The sequence below is a fragment of the Peromyscus maniculatus genome, chromosome 16 (assembly GCF_049852395.1).
Source record: "Peromyscus maniculatus bairdii isolate BWxNUB_F1_BW_parent chromosome 16, HU_Pman_BW_mat_3.1, whole genome shotgun sequence".
In the NCBI taxonomy this organism is placed as follows: Eukaryota; Metazoa; Chordata; class Mammalia; order Rodentia; family Cricetidae; genus Peromyscus; species Peromyscus maniculatus.
This window is the reverse complement of record NC_134867.1, coordinates 42,441,774-42,459,681: the sequence shown is the minus strand read 5'-3', so window position 1 is coordinate 42,459,681 and position 17,908 is coordinate 42,441,774. Positions and strand designations below refer to the sequence as shown.

Here is a 17,908-nt window from a genome sequence, read left to right as displayed (position 1 = left end):
TTTAAATTATGTATGTCTTTGGCTCTACTTAACCAAAGAGTCTCTCATATGCTGTAAGGTAAACAGTGATATTTAACAGTATCCTGAATCCCCTGAAAACCTGCTTCCAACACCTTTTGAGTAACTCACAAATGGATGTATGATTTCTTATTAATTTGGAACTTTTCCTGTGCCATTCCTCTTTATCTATGCAGATCAGCTCTTCTGGATTCAAGGAAAAATAATTAGGTTGTAGATCTACACTTTTGCAAAGTACATGATTGTTTTCTATGTACTTTCAGAGCCTGGGGAAAGACATAGAGGACAGGAATCCAATGACTGGAAAGAAATTAAATATACCTTTTTTAAAGCCTTTCAATTAAGCTCTCAAAATATATATGTATGTAAATAAACCCAGGCTCTGCTAATTGCCAGTATACTTAATCTCTCTGAACCTTAGTGTCTTGGCCTATAAAGTAGAGATAAAAGCATTCCCTTTACAGGGCTGTAGTGAAATTCAAAGGAAAAAAAAATGGGCATAGAAGTTGCTTGTTCTAAAGTCCTATGCATATGAAATTAGGGGTTGTGTGCACCACCTATCATGTGTCCAAGATGACGCTTTGAGTTTAGAGAGAATATGAGAACTATAAGGTACATTCTCATCCCATAATAAATTTGATATCTGTTGAGAAACCAGGAAATAACTAGGAAATGAGATGAGCCTACATAAAACTGAGTTTCACCGGCCAGGTTATGTGTGCAGTTAACAATTCTAAGAAAGGAGTTTGGCATGGGCCTGGAAATTATGAGTGTTTTCTTTCCGAAGGGAGCAGGCTAACTAAGCTCTGCCTGAACAAAGAGGCAAAGATATCTAACAGCTGCTGACAGCTTTCTGTTGCTTAAAATATCTGAAGAGTATGAGGTTTAGGCAGCTCTGAGTCATCTTCCCCTTAACTTGCTAATTTCTTCAGGACCCAGCTCTAGCCATCATGACAACAGCATTCCTGACCTCTGAGCTGCTCAAAATGCTGAGACGGGACTGGAGGTGAGCCGGACACCTCATCCACACCCCGGTGCCACCAACACCCGCTGCAGCCTTGTTTCCAACACCGTGTTGGTTCTCAGCGAGAGACGTCTGGACAGCTGAGGTAGAGGAACTGGAAGGCAAGAAGAAAATCTCCCACGTGTTCTTCTCATCACAGCACTCAAAACTCACAGCTGAGGTAATGGTAGGAAGGACTGGAGACTGAGCCGATCCCGCTGTGACCATGGGTACCAGTTGAGACCAACAGATACAACTCAGTGGTTCCAGTTCCAGGAGGGCCGATGTTAAACAGAACTCCCTGAATGTTCCACATGAGAAATTTAACACAGAAGAACAGTTAAAGCTAGGCAAAGGGAAGAGGCAGTCTCACACAGCATTGTGATGCTCTCAACAAACCCAGATGTGTGATACCTGTCAGGAGAATTGACTCCACATGTGAGAGGTGCAGCCAGTTCAGTATTTTGCAGAAGGAAACAGTAGATGAGCTTGTCTTAGTTAGGGTTATTATTGTTGTGAAGAGACACCACGACCATGGCAACTCTTATAAAGGAAAACATTTAATTGATGATGGCTCACTTACAATTTCAGAGGTTCTGTCCATTATGATCATGAAGGGGAGCATGGCAGCGTGCAGGCAGATGTGGGCTGGAGCTGAGAGTCCTACATCTTGTAAGCAACAGGAAGTTGACTGACTGTCACACTAGGGAAGCTTGAGCAAAAGAGACCTCAAAGCCCGCCCCCACAGTGACACACTTCCTCCAACAAGACCACACCTACCCCAACAAAGCCATACTTCCTAATAGTGCCACTCTCTTTGGGGGTCATTTTCTTTCAAACCACGACAGAGCTACAGAGAGAAAACATAAACTAGCAAAGTCTTGGCCCCAAAGACTGCTCTTTACAGTTAAGTTTTCACAGAGTAAAATATGAACACACACACATACTCATACAAGCACATGCATGCTTGCACATTTTTTAAAAGGGAAGAAGGCTCACAGGGTAAATGTCCGCACTATCCTAGCTAATGTATAAAGGAGAGGGAAAAAGGAGGGTGAGGGCATGTTATGAGGAACTTCATGGAGGGGAATCACTGTGTACTCAGCTGTCTACATCCGGGAGATTGATCAGAGCTCTAGATACTTATATTAAGGGGGCCCCTGTCTATAGAGATTTATAGCTATAACAGCAGCCAGGTATTCTGATTCTGACCATCATCTCTTATCTATAATTCTAAAGAATGAAAAAAAAATCATCAAAACCATTTGTTGCTCTTCCTCTTAAGCAATTGTTTCCATTAATGTTGACTTTCTGTCATGCATGTTTTGAATTAGCACTTTTCCTGGGAGTCCTTCACTGATCTCTATCCTGCAGTAGACACTGATGAGTGACTTGATGCAGGAAACCCCCAGTTGTAGAGGTGGCCTCAGCTCCCCCAGATTCAGCTTCAATCATTCCAGAGCAAACTGGGAACTGGTTTGTGCTCCCCTGAAGCAGACACAGCTGCGATTAAATCCAAGAAGTAACCTGAGGTGCTCTATGGAATGTTTCTCAACCTATGGGTCATGACCCCTTGGGGCATCAAACAACCCTTTTACATGGGTCGCCTAAGACTGTCAGAAAGCATGGGTATTTACAATTCCTAACAGTAGCAAAATTACAGTTGTGAAGTAGCAATGAAAATAATTTTACAGTTGGAGATCACCACCACATGAGGAACTATATTAAAGGGCCAAAGCATTAGGAGGGTTGAGAACCACGGCTCTAGCTAGGGTCATGTGGAATTTTCCTTTTTTTGTTTGTTTGTTTGTTTTTTGTTTTGTTTTGTTTAAATACAAAATGTGGGTTTACTGTTTTTATTTGGTAAGTGTCAACTTTAGTTCACACATATATGGTCTATGAACCTCATTAATCATCAAAATGAACCCCATTCTCTTTGTGTTACCTTGAAACAAAAGACTTAAAACCTGTCAATCACAAATTCCTACATGAAAATAATTTCGTGACACAGCAGAAATGTGGGTATTATAAAAAATGATCTAGTCAAAGCTTCAAACATCTGAGGAATACCACTGAGAGTCACTGAGCATTTTTGAGGGGAAGAGTCACCCAAGAGTGGGCAAGATGAACCGCAAGAGCAAACACTATTATGCAAGTATAAGGTTGTGAATAGAAGGAGAAAAGACTGGGATCTAAGATCTCAACGACAATAAAGAGTTTTGGGCTATGGTGGGTATTCTGGCCTCGGACCTCAGTATGCCGCTGTTCTTTGACAGAAGTGTCTCAGCTCCCCACCCCACCCCACCCCGACTCCCCACCCCCCCGACCCCCCACCCCCACTGCCCTTTCTGCCCATGAAAGCAGATGGCTCTCATTTGCATCACCAGCAGAGAAACTTGCACTTCATGGAGTCGGTAGGAAATAATGCAATTTAGAGGTTTCTGTCACCCAATATCTTAAGAGATGTCAGCTGAGAAAATCATTCTTTAAGGGATTTTGCTAAGGGTCCACGGTTGTCACAGTCTATATAATTGTTTGCGATCATTTGCGTACTTCCCTATGGGAGGAATGCACATTCCCCTTCTGTGGAATGCTGCCCTGGCCTGGTGACTGGATTGCTTCAGCCATGAAATGTCTGTAGACAATGACGAGTGTGTGATACAATGGTTCTAAAAGCTAGCACATGTCGGCTGTGTTCTTTACTCCCGTCTCTGTGATCATGAACACCAAGGGTTCTGTTCACCCAGGTTCCCCAGTGACTGTAACCAGCAGAACCCTTTTTCGACTCACAATGAGCCTGTCACATGAATAAAAAAAAAAAAAGCAACGTTGTAGTTGTAAGTCAGCGGGGGTCTCTGGTGGTGTGTTACCACAGCCCGAACCAGCCTGACGCAGTTGGCAGAGCAGTTTCCTAAAATAAACAATAAGGTGGCAGTTCACTGGGTTCCTATCAGTGGATTTGCTAATGTGGGGAGCACTTAAACATCCTGCTCTCCATGCTGTCCTTGTTGAAGTTCATGGCACAATCTTAACTTGAATATCCACAACAGATCTATTTCTGCCTGGACTTTGTGCTAGGCACTAACATAGTTCTCCTGGGAACAAAACTGTTCAACCACTGAAACACTAACGGGTCAAGTACTTAATACTTCCGGGTTGACTTCCAGGAAGCTTGAGATTTCGGTTTCGGGATAAGTATGAGCAAGCCTCTTTGAAGGATCCAACTTTTTTTTAATTCTGTTTTATGTGCTTTTTTTTTCTTTTTCCCAATTTTTGGGTGACTATTATTTAACTTTATCTTAAGTCCTTTAAAGAAAAAGTTGAAGGGAGAAGGGAGAAAGGAAGGGCAGATGCCAGAGAGGGAAGAGTGGAGAAGTTACAGGAAGCTGGCGATGCAATGGTTCAGTTGATAGAAAGCTCATCCAACACGCTCAAAGCCCTCAGTTCAGTCCACAGTACCACACAAAGTAGGGCTGATGCCTACAATCCAAAAATCAGGAGAAAAAAAGGCAGAAAAATCAGGAAGGTCAAGTTCAAGGTCACCCTCAGTTAAAGGTGAGTTTAGTGCCAATGGCCAATCTAAAATGTATAGGACCATATCTCAGGGAGAGGGGGGAGAGGGAGAGAGAGAGAAGACTGTCATATCACCATAATAGCTCCTAATGAATGTAAAATTTTAGATCTATTGAATGAATAACTAATTTATTCAAAATTCCCTTGAACCCAACCAATCAAACAGAAAGGTTCTTACTTGAGAACACTTCCACTAATTATATTTGTTTTTAACATTTTCTTGTTGTTTCTGAGAAGCTTTGCAGTTCAAAATACACAATCAAACTCTCTTAATAATTAATATTTTAACTTGAGGTGTGTTTCATACTGCACAACATAAGCACTGTTAAGTCACGCAGAAGAATGGATGATGTATTCCTAGATTGCTGGAAGTTTCCATAGTGTAGCTGCTCCGTTCAATTTGGTGACTAAAACAACAAACAAAAACAGCATGGGACAGACTAGGTTTCTGTAGGCCAGCCATGTGCCAACCTAGTGGCTTAGGGAACCCAAAATAGAGCCACAGTTAGTATGGAAATAGCACTAACTGGAGTGCTTTCAGGAGGAGGTAACAGTGAGTTGTGTCTGTTCATCATGGTTCCTTCAAAGCTTTCCTTATCGTTTTCTTCCTCCCCTTCTCCACGAAACACTTTTTTTTTTTAATCTGGCAATTAAACTGTCTGGCTAAGGAGACTAGGCTCAGCCTCAGCTCCTATCCCTAGGAGGGACTCTCTGAAGTTGGCCCTCGGGACCCCTAAGGCTTTCTTCTGGCTTAGGTACAGATCTGCCATTTGTTAGAGGACCCTTTCCCAGCACCAAGTATGTTGGGGTCACTGGGAAAGAGGAAACTTATGAATAAATTTGAAAGGGGGTCTGAAAATTTAGATGAATGCCAAAGGAGTCCTTTGTGACTAAAATTAAGTAGCCATCGCCATCGAGGACAAACGCTTAGCAGACGCCGGCCCCCAGCAGTCTCCCAAGGTCTCCTCCAGGAGGTAGAGGCATGGATCTGTGCTAAATGGCTTAATTTTCTTAATCAACTATTTCATTGTGAGTTTTTAATTTCATTCCCATGCCTATTTTTTTTTTTCATTTTGCCATAATGCAGCTCTAAGTACCGTGTCGAACATTTGACAGTTTTTCTCAGCAGGTGCTGGGCTCTTTGGAGCTGGCGAAGCGGTCTACCTCTTATTAATTGGGTTTGGAAAGGCGTTCTTGTGTGAACAGAAGCTAAGATGGGACTGTGGTACCTGTCACCATGAAGCTGGGTGAACGAAAATATTTGGAACGTGTTTTAAAATAACTCATTGTGGAGCTTGATCGTTAGCAAAGGTAAAAAGCCGAAATACTCTTAAATGTTGAAATAAATAATCACACAATCCGAGGAGCAATGAAACGAAAACCGAGGTGAGGTTTGTCCAGGGTTCTTCTGGGTTTGATAACAAGAAGGACACTTTCTTTGTGCCCTACAGGTTGTACATTGATGGGGTATTTCTCACACAGCATCTTGACACGTCTAGAAAGCTGGGAGGCACTGTGTAAAAACTAACAAGTAAAGCCATCTCAGTGCCTCCAGAAGTTTACAATTTTTTTTCCTTAATTTGAAAGATCTCTCCCCCCCCCCTTATTAAGCAAAGCTCTCAATCTGAAATTTCACATTCCAGCTTTAAAACCTCTGCCCCACCTTGACCCTCAGAGGAATAGATCTTCCTTTTGGAAAAGCAGAAGTGTCTGTTCCGACTTCTCTTCCGTTTTTCATGTCTCATGTGCTTCAAGTTAAATGAACTTTAATGGCACACATTCTAAAACTCCCACATAGGGTGGGAGATCAAAGGGAGGCAAGGGGAGAGCTGTCACAGTTGAGGGCAAGCTCAGAGAGGCAGAGAGGCTCTGGTCACAGCCGCCATGGTTGTCGTCATTAACTGGCCTTGGCTGAGAATTAGTGAGCACTGTGTCCTCCTGAGAGACAGAGCCTCGGAAGAAGTCTTTCCACAGAGGGTTCTACCATGCTGCAAAGTGGTGGGAGAAGATAGAGTGACGGACAGGACGCCTCTGAGTTCTGCTCCCAGAGCTCAGAGTTCAGTCTTTTAGCTAACTGAGCTGTATTCACTTGGTTGCTTGTTTGTTTAAGCTAGTGTTCGACTTCAGAGCCCAGGCTGGCCTCAGATTCACAGTTCTTCTGACAGAGTTTCTCAAGTCCTGGGGAGACAGCTGTATACTGGCAAGATCAGGAGTCAGGTGTGTGTGTGTTTGTGTGTGTGTGTGTGTGTGTGTGTGTGTGTGTTATGTACAGGTTGACTCATCTACACATCCTCATATAGAGGCCAAAGGGTGACTGACACTAAGGTACCTTCCTGAATCATTTCTCTACATTATTTTTTCAAGCAGGGTCTCTCACCGTACCCAGAGCTTGTTATTTCAGACTAGCCGACCAGTGAGGACCTATCTATCTCTGTCCCCTAGCAATTAAAGGTGTGCACTGCCCTTTCTTGCCTTTTCCATGGGTCCTGAAGCTTTCGATTCAGAGCTCATGTGTGCACAGCCAGCGCTCTATCCGCTTAACCATATCTCCAGCACAACACTTTTTCACAAGCAAAGAGCCACAGCAGATAGTGTGTTTCAGTTTATTTGTGTACACTTGTCATTGGATATGTTCAGCTGTTGCATCATTTTATATCTGCATAACATTTCCCTGAGTGGATGGAAAATCAGTTAAACTCAATTTCCATGAATAATGTTTAATATGGATCTGACACGTCAATATTTCAGTCACTAAGAATGACGATTTCTGTAGCACAGATTTCTAAAGCCAGATTTCTAAACTTAGGGGTTTAAAAGGATGCTACACATTTTTTAATTATCTTGCAAGAAGTTGTAAAAATTTACAGTCCTATCATAAATAATGAGAAAAAATTTGTTCTATATACTTTTTATACTTTTTTTTTTTTTTTTTTTTTTTTTTTTTTTTTTTTTTTTGCTTTTTCGAGACAGGGTTTCTCTGTGTAGCTTTGCGCCTTTCCTGGGACTCACTTGGTAGCCCAGGCTGGCCTCGAACTCACAGAGATCCACCTGGCTCTGCCTCCCGAGTGCTGGGATTAAAGGCGTGCGCCACCACCGCCCGGCCTACTTTTTATACTTTGACAATTTGAAAGAAAATATAATCTCATTATTGTTTAAATTCTCATTTTTGGAAAGTTGAGATTATCTATATGTTTACTTCAAACTTTTGCAATAGTGAGCCAACCCTCCAAGGAATACAGCACAGCTTTGTATTTATGAATTCCTCCTTTATGTCTTTCAGGAAGATTATATTATTTTCCTAACAGATGTTATACAAGTTCTGTTATTAAATTTCTAACTAAATTGAAACTTTTAGTATATTTTCAAGTGATTCTACTAATGTAAATGAATTCTCCCCTGACTTCATTTGTTGTCTAGCTAACACCTTGCCTGGTTCTATTATTTTTTATAAAGTTTAGTTGGTTGGCACTGCTACCTTGCTCTGTTTATAGGGAGACTGTCATAATATTGCAGACCATACGTTTGGTCTTTTATTGTCCAATAATACAATAACAATATTCATCATCCCATTCTAATTTCAGAACACAGTGAGGAAGCCTTCAGCTTTGCACTGCCTACAAGAATGCTTTGCTTTTATCAATTGCTTTGGTCTTCAACCACTTTGAGAATCTAATTATAGACCTTCTTTTTCCTCTCTCCAAGTGCCCGGGCTACATAAGCAAGCAAATTCTTCACATGTTTTTAAGTTGATCGAACACACACAACACCAGGACCGTTTCAACTGATACAACCGAAGCTGCCTCAACAAGACTGGGCCAAAAGGAAAACTTCCAAGTGGGTGAAGGGTGTCGACTTAATGCAGCAAGCATTTGTTGATCTTTCTCTCTCTCTCTCTCTCTCTTTCTCTCTCATTAGGGGTTCCAGTTACTCAACAGAAGGATTAGCTTTCCGGTGCAATTAAAAACAGACACTCTGCAAGGAACCAGCTTGTACACTTTCCTCAAATTACCCTCAGTCTATCCAGAAAAAGAGGCCGCTAAAGTAAACACACAACACGAAAGTGATATTAAATATGCCTGTGTTCTGGACGAGAGCATACCTGGAAACTGTTTCATCCACGATGGGGTGTTTTGCCGAGCATGTGAGTGAAATTCTGGAGTGAGATTTTAAAAGGTGGTATTAAAAGATGGCATTGAAGGGGCATAAACAATGACAGCAGAAGCTTTGTCCTGCCTGGTATAGTTGAAGAATGATGGGCTGTCCCCTGTGTTCGGAACATGGAAAAACTGAAAAGATTTTCATTGCCCTGTCTGAAGCGGCTTTGTTTTTCTGATAGCCTTGGCCAAAAAAACATAATGTCATACATCTTGCAAAATAGAGATTCCTCAGAAGCCTTGCACAAATTGCATAACTTCGAGTATTTTGTTTCAGAGTGGAAGCCTCATGGTCTCAGCCTTACCACCCCGACCGAGCTTACCCACTTAGTGCTTTTGTTTCTTCTTTGCTTATTTAAAAGATCTAGAATACTGTGACTACACTCTGCTGAGATCGCCTCCGGGCTTTCTTTGTCTGGTATCAATCTCGAGGCTTCTGGCTGCATGCATTGTGGAAATGGTTAGCAGTTGCTAGAAATTTAGTGTGAAAAAGCCAGCTTTGGGGAGATTAACCAGAAATACCGATTATGTACTTTATACCCATGCAAAGGGAAAACGGTGTCTCTTAGGACTATTTCCTCACCTCCTGTTTATCTCAGTTAACTCCCCGGGATGTGTCTGCCCGTGGACAGCACGTCTCTTTCCTTGCTGCTTCCACACTGTATTCTTTGTCTTGTCTTGGAGTCCTGGGTCTCCTTGTAATTGTCTCTGGGATTCTTCTCTTTTCCACTATTTCTAAGGCAAGTACAGCACTCATTATCAGACAAGTTTATACACTGAAAAACTACTGTGTTAGGCAGAGTTTTCTAGAGGACTAGAACCAGCTGCACATGGGCCCCCATATGTGTATGGTGTGTGTGTGCGCGCGCGCGCGCGCGTGTGCGTGTGTGTGTGTGTGTGTGTGTGTGTGTGTGTGTGTGTGTGTTGTGTATGTAAACATACATACATACACATATATGTAGAGAGAGTAGACTTATTACATTGCCTTATACAGTGAAGGTTGTGGAGTCCAACCACAGCCCATGCTGCCTGCCCAGTAGAGGGGCAGAGAATCAGTCACTGAGCAAAGCTGGGTGCCCTGGCACCCTGAATCAGTGCTGGTGGCCTGCACGGTCCCTGAAGAGCCCTGGTGTTCAAAGGCTGGAGAAGCTGACGTCCATGAGGAATGGCAGCACTGGGGGCAGACACACTGGTCAGGAAAAAGGGAAAGCAGACGGGTATTACTGACGCTGCTTTGCCCTTGACCTCTCCTTGGAAGGCATTACACACTCCCCAGGGTGGGTCTTCCACACAGCTCAGTCAACCCTTTTTGAAAATGTCCCCACAGGCACACCCATTATTGAGTCTTTTATATCAATTATAAATTCCATAAGTTGACCATTAAAACTAATCATTATATCTGCCATCACACACACACATACTACATATATGTGTGTGTGTATAATCATACATATACATTATATACATGTATATGATCTACATATCATATATATATATATATATATATATATATAGTGTGTATTTCCTATGTACATACTATACGTGACCTTTTTACCCACAAAGTTTACTCTTGAGAACTGCGCGATTTAGTTGCAAAAAAAATTTCACAAGAAAATCTAATATTTTAGGTAAGTTTACAATGTTGTGATGGATTGCATTCACTGCTATGCCGGGGTACACGGGGTCCTTGTGCAGCATGTTGGACATAAAGACTACCCCAGTCCTTTAAAAAATGCTTACACTTGAATACTGCCCAACTCACTGTGTTTATTCGGGTTTTCCCTTTCTTCTTAGTTCCTTAGATTTATTTATACCCTTAAATTGGTGTTGTTTTAATAAGCGCCTCGTTAACAGCTGTCAAATTATTCCTAAATGCAGCTACTTTCCGTTTTGTTATTATTGTAGTAATATACTCGAAGTGTATTGGTATTACATTATTTACAGATGATCCTAAGACAAGCTGTTATTAATCACATAATTATAGTGTATACAATAGAAATTTTATTCTCAGAAAATTCTAAGCAGTATAAGGACCCTGGAGAATGTGTGTACATGCATGTGTGTGCACATACATGCAGAGGCCGGGGGTTGACATTAAATGTCTTCCTCAATTGCCTCTAACTTGCTTTTTGAGATAGAGCTTCCCACTCACTTGAAGCTCAATGAGTATAGGTAAGGCTGATTAGCCAGACAGATGGCCAGGGATCCATCTGTCTCCACCTTCTCAACACTGGGATGAGAGCCACGTGCTCTTATGCCCAGCTTCTCAGGTAGGTATTGGTGACCAGGTCTTCATCCTTACCACAACAAGCACTTTTCCAAATGAGCCATCTCCCTGGCTCCTCTCTGTAGAATTCTGAGAGACAAGAAGCCATCATGAAGTTTTTCTTCTTTCAAGACCTTGCTCATCTTAGCCCAACTGCTCAGCGACTCCTGGTTGACTAAAGTGGCAGCCAGACTCTAGACACAGGACAGTGGAGTCTTCCTTGTGGGTGTGTTGACTTCATCACATTCCCTCCCTCTCGGTGTCCTTGTGGATTCTGAACTGCACTGAACTGACTTCCAGTTAAAGGACATTGCTTTAAAGACAGTATGTCTGCCTAAACCAAAATGCCATACTTACGCTTTAAAACAATTTACATCATTAAAATGAGTAGTAGGTCAGAAGCAATTTTCCAAATCACAGTTGATATTATGACCACAAATAGCACAAATTTACTTCCATGCGAAAGCTCTTCAATCTTAAGCTAAAAACAAAAAGCCTTCAATTCTATTTTTGGCTTGGCACTGACTTCCTGCTCCCAGTAGCTCTCGAATTTGTGAATCCCACAAGCTAGAGAAAAATAAAACTGTTGTATCACTGGGACCAAATACCTTAGGAATTAATGAATTCATAATTTATACACAGCCTCAAAACACACCACAAGGATATAAAATAACTAATGATGCCGTAAGTAGCAGACCTATTTGTTTTGTGAGGTACATGGCATTTTGATCCTATAACTTCTGCCCTAACATGTGGTAACATTTAACTAATATTCCTAATAATATTTATAAGTGGATAGAGGATTAGCTTATTTATATAATCCATGAAGTTTATTTTGATGATCTCTTTTTCATGTTCTGCGAAATGGATTGCATTAGGAGGCTGAGAAAGTGCCATAGGGGACATTTCTTTAACATTTCATTGAAGCTGATCTGGCTGAACTGTGAGGATGAGAGGCACACAGCCGGCGTCTCCCTTGGGAGGGCGACTCTGCGTTTCTGACTGGCTAGCCAAATTGTTGTGTAATCCACAGAAAGATGGCAAAGGGCAGAGGAAGCCTGCTCTGCGTTGACTGTTTCTCATTTGCAGCTTTTGAAAAGAGGTGACTGCTACAATGAAAGACAAAGCAGGAACGGGGGTCTCTCTCCCTCACTGGCCAAACCCATTGTGCTCAGAGTGTGTGCTAGAGAACCGTGTGATTCCCACCAAGCACACTAAACAGATCCGGTGAAATTTTCACCTTATCCGTGATTTAAATGGGTGACTATAAGAAAGAACACTGAGGGCTGTCTGCTCTCAAGGCTGGCATCAACTCTTTTAACACATCACTGAGTATGTATTTCCCAACCCCCATGTCCTCCTCCACAATGCACCCTCAACCTCTAACTACACTACCCACCAACTCACAAGGCATAGAATCATACAACTGCTCAATAGCATTGATCCAACAAGCTAAAGAGATGAAAATACTGGGAAGGTTGAAGAGGAATCACTTAAAATAGTTTTAAAAGAAATATAATTTCACATATACATTCCTTGGGCATCTTTTCAAAGCCATAAATGACATCTACTTGAAAGAAGAAACAAAATACTTTGTGTAACACGTGAGTCTGCCAGAGCCATTGTATAAGGTCTTAACTTTAAAGTGCAGCCAAAGCTCATTGGTGACTTAGTGAATGAGCTTCCTGCATGGGATATTTGTTAAGAAGCCCATATGTGCCTTACATATCAGAAAGCCTTAGAATTTTAGGGTGAAGAGTTTTCTTATAGAAAAGAGTGGATGCTATATTGAAATGTAGCAGGAATCTTAAAAAGTCTTATTAATAAAAACAAATCTGAATCCAGGTACTGGGGTCAACGCTGGAAGATCAGAGAAACAGAACAAGCCACAGCCACCTCACCTCACTAATTCCTCAGCTGATCCTGTTTCCTCAGACTGGAAGCCTCTGAGTCCTCATACGAATGGATCTCAGCTGAACTGCTGCTCAAAAGCCTGAAAGCTTAACCAGGCCTAGTTATGGTGGTATTTTATTTGTACTGAAATGTGATTTTCATTGTATGTTAATAAATAAAGTTGCCCGGGGGTCAGAGCTATTACAGCCATAGCAAGAGCATGGTGGCGGCGGCGCATGCCTTTAATCCCAGCACTTGGTAGAAGAGCTAGGTAGATCTCTGTGTGTTCAGGGATACAGCCAGCATTGGAGACATACGCCTTTAAGACCTAGAGGGCTGTACTTACAGGCAGTGACGAGGCAGTCATGTGTTTAGGTTTACAACCAATGAGAAGGCGGAACAGAAAGACTATTTAAAGACATACACACAGGAAGTAGCTCTCTTTCGGGAAGCTGGGACACCGCAGGCGGAAGGGTGAGATTTTAGCTCTGAGCTCTGACCTCTTGGCTTTCTGTTTTACATTGGTTCTGTGTTTTTTATTTTAATAAGACGGTTGGTTACATATACACCTAGTTCCTGGTCCTCATGCCTTATATACCTTTCTGCCCTCACTTCCTGGGATTAAAGGCGTGAGTCACCATGCCTGGCTATTCCCAGTGTGGCTTTGAACTCACAGAGATCCAGACAAATCTCTGCCTTTGGAATGCTAGGATTAAAGGCATGTGTGCCACCATTTTCTGGCCTCTATATCTAGTGGCTGTTCTGTTCTCTGACCCCAGATAAGTTTATTAGGGTGAACAATATTTGGGGGAACACAATATCACCACATTGAAACTAAGAACAAAAGCATACATGAAAGCGTTCCATTTCTCTCCAACAGGAAAATTTCAAATTCAAGTCATTGAACATTAAGAAAAATTTAAAAACTCAGGAAGAAATTTCAAGGACACTTCTAATTCTTGAAAAAGTTTTTAATTTTTTTTAACACCCCTTTATGTGGCAGTTAATGATCCATCTTTAATTTTCATCTGGATCACTTTTCCTTTGGTAGTGAATTTTCTTTACCCTCTTGTTTTGGAATGCATAAGCAAAACAAACAAAAAAATCATAATACTAGTTAACATTAAAACACAACAACACCGCAATACTGTGTTTTAGCCCTTGAAACATTCATTTTCCTTACAGGGGCATATTTTTCTCACACCACCACTACTTGAGAACATACACTAGTATGTATGTGTATTTTGCATGCTAAAAGAAAGTATTATGATTGCATTCATTTTAATCTCCCCAGGGTGTCTAAGCATTTGGAATATTAGTGGCAGAATTATGTAGTTGTTAAGGAATTCCCCATAAAAAGAATCTAGTGTCATTGAAAAGCAAATAATTTTTGTCCCTCTATTACGTAAGTAAATAAGGCCTCTGGGCAACAGAAATAGTTTTCCTGACATCTAGACAGTAAAGCATATTTACTACATAAGGCATTTTTCTCCAGTTTTCACAAAATTTTAAGAATGTTAGCTATGTACTTCCTAAACCATAGGGGATTAGGAACTAGAAGGGGGTAAAGGATAGACTCAAGTAATAGAGCAGGCACTTCAAACATGACAAGGATTAATAGCTAACAGAAAAATACTAAGAGCCAACCAATAAAATACAGTAATTTGAGATAACATGGAGATTTATCAAAAGGGAAAACTCCAAACTTTTTAACTGGCCACAAGCACACTGATATTATATTTATCCTAGTACCTCAGTCATAACAGTAATTATATTTAACATGCTATTTATGCTGTTTAAAGAAGCAGAGACAAGTCAACTATAATTATAGATGTTTTCATTGAAGTTTGAAAATATAAAATTTTGGATATTTAAAAAATTTGATTTTTCAGGGCACAGTCACAGAGGAACTGGTATTCAACACCAGTATAATGTTAAAGTTTGAATGAACTTTTCAATGCAATAAAAGTTATCAAGAATGGAAGCTCGCCGGGCGGTGGTGGCGCACGCCTTTAATCCCAGCACTCGGGAGGCAGAGCCAGGCGGATCGCTGTGAGTTCGAGGCCAGCCTGGGCTACCAAGTGAGCTCCAGGAAAGGCGCAAAACTACGCAGAGAAACCCTGTCTCAAAAAAACCAAAAAAAAAAAAAGAATGGAAGCTCAAAGACTAGGAGAAATGTTATCTAGTAGAGAGGAATCCGCCATTGAGAATGTTCATTGAGTAATGTGCAGTTATGTTAACTGTCTTGTGATAAACAATTAGTACTCCTTACAGACAGAAAACCATAGTTGAATGAATCCCAAAGATATTTAAATCAGAAGATCTTACTGGGTACTAATTCCTCTTTCCCTTTTGGCTAGAGTCTGCACATTTTTGTCCCACAAGAGCCTTTGTTTAAAAAACACATCCATTCTATTTAGTCAGTCTACTCCTGCATGCCAATATAGAAGGGAGACCATTTCTTGCCTTGTATTTTTTGCAAAGGGCAGGGAGGAAAGCTTGGGCAGGATGGTGGCATCTAACTTTAAACATTTCAGGAGGCAGGAAAAATGGTTCACTGTCCATTCATGGACATCGTTGGTCAACAATCATTGACTAGCAGATGAACCCAGTCCATAGTAAACATTCACTAGCCAGCTGTTTGACTTGGCTGTTTTTGCCTCCAATGAGACACCCTGGCTGCTGAACACTATTATACCATCGTCCTCCCCACAGTATGTGCGCCCAATTCTGTCCTGCAGGATACTGGCAAACTGTATCACAGAAAATCAGATAACACACGGCCTAATGTTTGTTATTCAAATGACAGGAATGTTCCATGGATAGATCCCACTGGCCAAGCTTAAGACTTATATCTGATACAGATACCTGAAGCCACTGGTAGCCAATCCTCTAGTCTTGCTGATTAGTCCTAACATGGAAGCAATTGACTCATCTGCTGACAGCCTAAATCAACACATAATTTATGACTCAAACATCTGTGATTATTTTAATAGCCATTTCATACCTTCCTATTCTATTTATCATAATAGGAACATTTAAAGTGAGAACCCTCCACTAAGGGGAAGGGATGTGAAGTTCTTTTATTTTTCTTTCTAGTTGCAGTATCAGGGACTGAACCTTTTCCTCACATCTGCTCAAGCTTTCTAACATATTCCCGGTGGGATCAAAGTTCTTCAAGAAATATCTTAGTTAAGAAATCGGTGGTCTGCCCTTTTTAAAAGGTCCGTATTGAAAAATTCCAATATTTCTCCTTGGACTCATTAGTTTGGAAATATATTGAACTCCTTTTTTCACCATTCAGAATTACCATTATGTCTTAAATTACAACTTGTCAATTGACTGTACTCAAAAGACCTTCAAAGATCAACACGCTCTTCATTATCTTGCTATTACTAACATTGTAAGCTGAAAGCTAAGCCATCAATCCGGCAAGTGTGGTTTCCCCTCGATAATCAGGCCAAGGATTCTTGACTTAGAGAGGCAGTCTGTAACTTTGTTCGGAGCCGGCCTGAGACCAGCGTTCAGCACACCCTGCTGTAGGGGTGAGTGTATTTCCAACATTACTGACAGTGAATGAGGACAGGCAGATGTTACAAGCACACTGCTGTGAATGAAGGAAGAGCATAGAAGAAGTGAGAAGAAAAAATGAATAAACACTTCAGTTCTTTCACCTCACTGAAGAAGCTTCCGCTGTAAAACTGAAATGCTTTACGACAGACCACAGACACAGAGAACACGGAGGTAAATACTGCCTGGGGAGGTGTGGGTTCAGACCTTCCCATCTGCAGCTGCTATCAATTTCTCTACCCTAATGTGACCAGAAATCTTAGTTTTCAATAGAGAAATATGAGTCGCGAAGGAATCCTCATTGGCCACCCCTGCATTCCCTCTCCATCCTTACTCGCCTCCTGATTTTTTCTTGCTCTTCTAGCATTTGAATGTCCCCATACTTTGTAGCCTGGCCTACTAGGAAGTTAAAATAGCAAACTTAGCTAGTTTCAGGGCCTGGGAGAGATTCTGGGGCTTTCAGAGAGCCTCCGGTGGATTACAAAAGGCACCTTTCCCCTCCTAAATGTTATTTAAACAGGATGCCATCATTGTGTGGGATTTACACCCTTACAGAAAATCTTGATTCATCCTTCTAGCCATGCAGGGAGCTGAGTGAAGGACAAAGGCCTCTTAAAAATGGTTAACCTGATCATTTGCAAAAAGACATGTGCAAAGCATCTAGGCTAGGATCCCTTTGGCAACTAAATTGTCAGGGACTAATTTATTACTGACAAGAACAGAATGTGCTGTGGAATCTCCCAAACAGCAGCATGCTCAATGAGCCAGAGGCTTGCTATAAATATCTTCTCCAGGACTGCACTTCCTAGAGTCTCAAATTATTCTGAAAGCATCATGGTCTGCGGGAGGGGAAAAGGGTGGGTGGGACTGGACACTAAGGTAGCAGGGACCAAGGAGGCAGGATTTTCTTGGGATTATTCTAGAGACTAACTTTATCAAGTGACCTCTTATCAACTTGGTTTCATAGAAATAAGTAATGGGGGAAACCTCTGAATTCCTTTCCAGATCTGGAGTTGGACACTGACCACACTGATTACCTATACATGGAACTCTGGCAACGGATGCTCTGCAAATTAACCTCGGCCCATTCAAAGGAAAAGAAAACAGAATGTTGGGGGGGCGGGGCATGAGGGGCCATGAGAGATGGCTCAGTGAGTAAAGGATCCTGCTACGAAGCCTGGCAATCTGAGTACCCCAAAGTCTCCAGGACTCCCATGATAACAGGAGAAAGGACATCCCCAGGTTTTCCTCTGACCTGCACATCCGTGATGTAGTGTGTGCACGTGCATACATGGAGAGTAAATTTTAAAAACTCAGAGAAAACCGAATTTGGAAAGGGCAAGCCAAGGCTGTTTTCAAATAGCCTTCTGATTTTCATGCCGACTCTAAACTCCGAAAGTTCTTCCAGCACAGTGAGTATGGCAACATGAA

General features: G+C 41.6%; 1 long non-coding RNA gene across 1 annotated transcript; it reads left to right on the top strand.

Moving 5' to 3' along the window:
* Positions 1-950: 950 nt before the first annotated feature.
* Positions 951-13,887, top strand: LOC121823207 (uncharacterized). The gene is made up of 3 exons (XR_006064591.2): positions 951-1,202; positions 8,510-8,735; positions 12,860-13,887. It is a non-coding gene; the product is annotated as an uncharacterized LOC121823207 (long non-coding RNA).
* Positions 13,888-17,908: the final 4,021 nt, after the last annotated feature.